Source organism: Chlorocebus sabaeus, chromosome 11 (genome assembly GCF_047675955.1).
Source record: "Chlorocebus sabaeus isolate Y175 chromosome 11, mChlSab1.0.hap1, whole genome shotgun sequence".
Lineage (NCBI taxonomy): Eukaryota > Metazoa > Chordata > Mammalia > Primates > Cercopithecidae > Chlorocebus > Chlorocebus sabaeus.
In genome coordinates this window covers 18,882,481-18,888,691 of record NC_132914.1, presented here as the reverse complement: position 1 = coordinate 18,888,691, position 6,211 = coordinate 18,882,481, and positions in this window count along the sequence as shown.

Genomic DNA, 6,211 nt, shown 5'->3' with positions numbered 1-6,211 from the left:
TTTTTTTGTGAACAGAACAAAGATATATCTTGTTCAGAAGAAGTGTCAAATAAAAAGTTAAGGCATGTAACATACACATCTTTAAGTGATCCCAAGAATCTTATTTTGTGCTGCCATAAACAACAGAACACTTGAGACTGGATAATTTATGAGGAACAGAAGTCTATTAATTCACAGGCTGGGAAGTCAAAGGTTAAGGTGCCGTGAGGTTTGGTGTTATGATGAGCCCATTATCTTCTTCCAAAATGAAACCTTGCACACTGTATCCTTTTGGGGAAGGAGCCCTAGATCGTCAGACCATTGAAGGCAGAAGGGCCAAGACAAAGAGCCTACTCCTAAAAGCCCTTTATATAATGACATAATCCATTTACGAGGGTAGAGCTCTTATGCCCCATTACCTCTGAAGGACCCAACAACCCAATGCCATTAGTTTGGTAATTAAATTTCAACATCAGTTTTGAAGGGGGAGCAAACACTCAAACTGTAGCACCAAGTGAGTCACACTGTTGTGTAATCTCCAACCCTGGAGTACTAGCAGGACCAGTGACTTTCTTCTAACTACTAGAGTATGGCATATGGCAAAAGTGATGGCATGTCACTTTTTTGAAATACACACATACAAACACACACAGCCATGTTTATATTCAATACATGCATGTTTATGGTGTTTTACATATGTATATGGCAGATTTTATTTATGTATACATTCAATGTATCACATATATAAATTATCTATCAATCCATCCATCTATCCATCCCATCTATCCATCCCATCTCTCTTTGCTTGCTAACATGCATAAGAGAGATTCCCCTTCATTACTGGTTTTGAAGCAGTAAGCTGTCATGTTGTGCAAGGGTATATGTACAAGGCCAAGCAGCAAGGAACCCTCTAGGAGCTGAACGAGGCTGCTGGCCAACAGCCAGCAAGAAAACAGTAGTCAGAATCCTACAATCACAAAAGGAGGGGAAGTGTCTGTTTTACCAGTTGGTCCTCAGAGAAGACCATAGGCCCACCTCACACTTGGGTTGCAGCCTGATAAGGCTCTTCCAGGCTGCAACTCAGAATCACAAAACCCTCTTAAAACTATGCTCCCTGAACTTTTGGCCTGTAGAAAGTGTGAGATAATAATGTGTGTTACTTTAAGTCACTCAGTTGTGGTAAGGCATTATGCAGCAATAATAAACTAATCCAGGACACAACAGTCTATGATGTAGATTTGGCAGAAATGTAAGGGAGTTATTGCAGAAAATTAGAGTAGTAAAAATTATAGAAGAAAATATCTCATATAAAGCAAAACCAACAATTCAATTGCATTTACTTCTAATGAGAAAAAATAGAAGGAAACCTAAAAAAACTATGGCTTTATACTTATGAATATAAATAGAGAGCTCCCTAAAGAGCTCTATTTTTGGGAAAACAGTCAATAAGATAGTAAGAAATAAAACACATATAAATATATACTGCAAACCTTTTAGAATAATGTCTGAGGCTAAAGCACAGGTGATTATAATTTTACAAAAAATATCAAAGAGGGAAAAATCAATGTTTTATATAAAAATGATGAGCAGGAAATAAGATATGTGGTAGGTGGCAGTGTGTTACAGTGGAAAGACTGGGCTTGTATTAATTTGGCTTCTATATTTACTATTTGGGTAAACTTGAGGAAATTGCATTTTGAAATATTTAATTCGGGATAAAGAAATCTCTTTAGAAATTTTATTTCTCAGTGTTCTCCAGTAAACCCTAAGAGATATATATGTATGTATAACTATTTACCCATCTGTCTAAAGAGTTTTGTAATAAGAAGTTGGATTATGCAGTTATAGAGGCTGGGAACTCCCAAAGTTTGCAGTTGGCAAGCTGGAGACCCAGAAAAGTCAATGGTGTATTTCCAGTTCAATTCTGAAGGCCTGAGAGTCAAAGCTAGTGGTATAGTTCCTATCTGAAGGTGGGCAGGTGATGTGGTTTTGCTCTGTGTCCACACCTAAATCTCTCTGGAATTGTAATTCCCACATGTTGAGAAAGGGACCTGGTAGAAGGTGATTGGATCATGGGGGTTTCTTCCATGTTGTTCTCATGAGAGTGAGTGAATTCTTATGAGTTCTGATGGTTTAACAGCATGTGGTGGTTCTCTCCTCTCTCTCTCTCTCTCTCTCTCTCTCTCTCTCTCTCTCTCTCTCTCTCTCTCTCTCTCTCTTTCTCTCTCTCTCTCTCTCTCTCTCTCTCTGTGTCTTTCCACCATGTTAGATGTGCCTTGCTTCTCCTTCTCCTTCCATCATAATTGTAAGTTTCCTGAGACCTCCCCAGCCATGTAGAACTGAGTCAATTGAACCTCTTTTATTTATAAATTACCCAGTCTCAGTTAGTTCTTCACAGCAGTATGAAAATGGACTAATACAGAAAATTGGTGCCAAAGTTTAGGGCACTGCTATAAAAATTCCTTAAAATGTGGAAGTGACTTTGGAACTGGGTAATGGACAGAGGTTGGAACGGTTTGGAGGTCTCAGAAGACGACAGAAAGATGTGGGGAAGTTTGGAACTTCCTAGATATCTGTTGAATCACAAAAATGCTGATAGTGATATGGACAATTAAGTTCAGACTAAGGTGGTCTCAGATGGAGATGAGGAGCTTATTGAGAACTGGAGCAAAGGTTACTCTTGCTATGCTTTAGCAAAGAGACTGGCAGCATTTTGCCCCTGCCCTAGAAATCTGTGAAACTTTGAACTTGAGAGAATTTGATGTAGAGTATCTGACAGAAGAAATTTCTAAGCATCAAAGCATTTAAGATATGACCTGCCTTTTTCTGAAAGCATACTACAGTCATATGTGTTCACAAAGAGATGATGTGCAACTGGAACTTATGTTTAAAAGGGAAGCAGTGCATAAAAATTTGGAAAATTTGCAGCCTGACCATTTATTTTCCCCAGAAAACAAAAACTCATTTTCTGGGGAGAAATTAAAGCCCAAGCCACTGCAGAAATTTGCATAAGTAATTAAGAGCCCAGTGTTAATGGTTAAGACAATGAGGTACATGTCTCCAGGGCATTTTAGAGATTTCACAGCAGTCCTTCCCATCACAGGTCTGGAGGTCCAAGGGGAAAAAATAGTTTCCTGGGCCTGGTCCAGCACCCAGCTGCTCTGTGCAGCCTCAGGACATGCTGCCCTGTGTCCCAGCTGCCCCAGCTCCAACCATAGTTAAAAGGGCCCAAGGCGCAGTTCAGGACCATGGCTTCCGAAGCCCCTTGGGAGCTTCCATGTGGTGTTGGGCCTACAGATATGCAAAAGACAATAATTGAGGTTTGGGAACCTCTGGCCTAGATTTCAGAGGATATATGGAAATGCCTGGATGTCCAGGCAGAAGTTTGCTGCAAGGGCAAATCCTTCATGGGGGACCTCTACTAGAGCAAGCAAAGGTGAAATGTGGGGTTGGAGCCCCCACACAGCATCTCCCCTGGGGCACTGCCTAGTATTGCTGTAAGGATAGGGCCACTGTCCTCCAGACCCCAGAATGGAAAATCCACTGGCAGCTTGCATCACAAGCTTGGAAAGGTGCAGGCACTCAATACCAGCCTGTGAAAGCAGTTGCAGGGGCTCTACCCTGTGAAACCACAGTGGGGGATCTGCTCAAGACTTTGAGAGCCCACCTCTTACATCAGCATGCCCTTTATGTGAGACATCATGTCAAAGGATATTATTTTGCAGCTTTAAGATTTAATGACTACTCTGTAGGATTTTGGACGTGCATGGGGCCTGTAGCCCCTTTGTGTTGGACAATTTCTCCCATTTGGAATAGGAGCATTTACCCAATGCCTGTACCCTATTGTATCTTGGAAGTAATTAACTTGCTTTAGATTTCACAGGCTCAGAGGCAGAAGGGACTTGACATGTCTCAGATGAGATTTTGGACTTGGACTTTTGTGTTAATGCTGGATTAAGACTTTAAGGGACTATTGTTAAGGCATGTTTGCTTTTAAATGTGTGAAGGACGTGAAATTTGCGAGGGGCTGGGGCAGAATGTTATGGTTGGATCTGTCCCCACCCAAATCTCATCTGGAATTGTAATCCTCGTATGTCGAGGGGGAGACCTGGCGAGAGGTGATTGGGTCATGGGGGTGATTTTCCCCATGCTGTTCTCGTGAGAGTGAGTGAGTTCTCATGAGCTCTGATGATTTGAAAGTATGTGGTGGTTCCCTCACCTTGCTCTGTGTCTCTTCTGATGCCATATAGGACATGCCTTCCTTTCCCTTCTCCTTCCACCATGATTGTAAGTTTCCTGAGGCCTCCCCAGCCATGCAGAACTCTGAGACAATTAAACCTCTTTTCTTTATAAATTACCCAGTCTTAGGTAGTTCTTTGTAGCAGTGTGAAATTGGACTCATATAGCAGGCTTGAGACGCCAGAAGAGGCAAGGTTTCAGCTCAAGTCTGAAGGCATGAAAAGACTGATGATGCAGCTTAATGCAGCCACACAGAAGGAAATTCCCTGTTACTTGTAGGAGGTAGTCAGCCTTTTGTTCTATTCAGTCCCTTCAACTGATTCGATGAGGCCCACCCACATGAGGAAGGACAATATGCTTTACTAGGTCTAACAATTAAAACACTTATATTATCCAAAAACACCCTCATAGACACACCCAGAATAATGGTTGACCAAATAGCTGGATGTCCTGTGGCCAAGTCAAGTTGAAGTGGACAGGTTTTGAGACAAGCAACCTTTAACCTACCTGTGCTTTAAAGATTCAGCATTTATCTCCTGTCACAAAGAGTGAATGTACATCTTCAATAAAAGCAGTCCTCACTTTTCATCCTCCCTACTCTTTAGTATTGCCATAAGGTTAAATTCTAACCAACAGCTTGTGAACAAAATAAATCTCTTCCAGGCTAACCTGCCAAACCTCCCGGCACATGACTTGTCATGCTCTTCCCCTTGTACCGCTGTGATGAAGAGTGTTCAGAAGCCAGACACTGAAGACATTGAGAGAGCTGTCCACTTATCAGAAACATCTATATAAAATTTTATGTGAGCAAGTAATATGCATATCTTCTTTATGAACCATTGCATATATTAAGGTCTATTTTTAAAAGGCTTCCAAAAAATCAGACTTCTTTATACATTCTATCCTATGTAATTGTAGAAATAAGCTTGAATACTGAAAGTTTATTTTGTAATATTTCTAGAGTAATAAAATGAGTAGAAAAATAACAGTAACATATCCTTACCACATTTGCATTGTTCAGTCTTTTAAAAATCATGTTTCCACAGAACTTGCACTCACTGAAGTGTTGCTCCCTCAAACTTCCTGTTCCAGGAGCTGCATTACAGAAGGAATAGCGTTTTTAAAGATCACAGTCACTTCTGTGTTATTGACCAACCACAAGTGATTAAGAAGGAGCTCACTAGAATAGTAGCTCACTTTTGAGAAAAACTGTATTAGCTTAGAAGAAAATCACTGTCTACAGAAAAATTAATATAATTTTTACAGAAGGCAAAAAGAATGAATAGCTGAGTCATAATTACTGTTAGCGATAATTTTAAAGGTATTATAAAATTGGAAAACTAAAACCTTATGGAACAATAAACACCTCAAGAATAATTTAAAAGAATAAATACTAAATCATTACCTTAAAAAGATTATTGCAATTATAAATTACACATAGAGAAAAATTAGCAAAGCCATTCAATTATTTAGATGTAAAAACATGCTTTGAAAACCTTTAAAGCTGTTGAGGTATTCATCATTTTCCTTTTGCCAAAAAATAGGCCCATGTACTTTAGTTAGTTACTAACAATACATATCAAATATATTTCTTCGAATATGATACCTAAATGAAAGATTATCTTTCAAAGCATGTTCTAAAAGTATTTAGAGTTATGAAGACATACTTCCATAGGTTAATTCCATTAATGATGAGAGTTTTTAAGTTGCTTGGGAATGATAGAAACATCTCTGTCCTGTTCACTTGAAATTTACACACAGACATAGGTATGTATTATATCACAAAAATCAAATGTGGTATATTGAATTGTAACACAGAACAATTCTGGTTTGTGAAAGTGAATTTAAATATGATGGGAATTATGTACAGTTTAAAATTTTACTGAAGTTACTAACTTTTTCTTGAAAAAATTAATGTATACAGTATTTCAATACAAAGCAATGCACAAGAAAACACCCTTAGATACATATTATAAATGTAACACATATATCA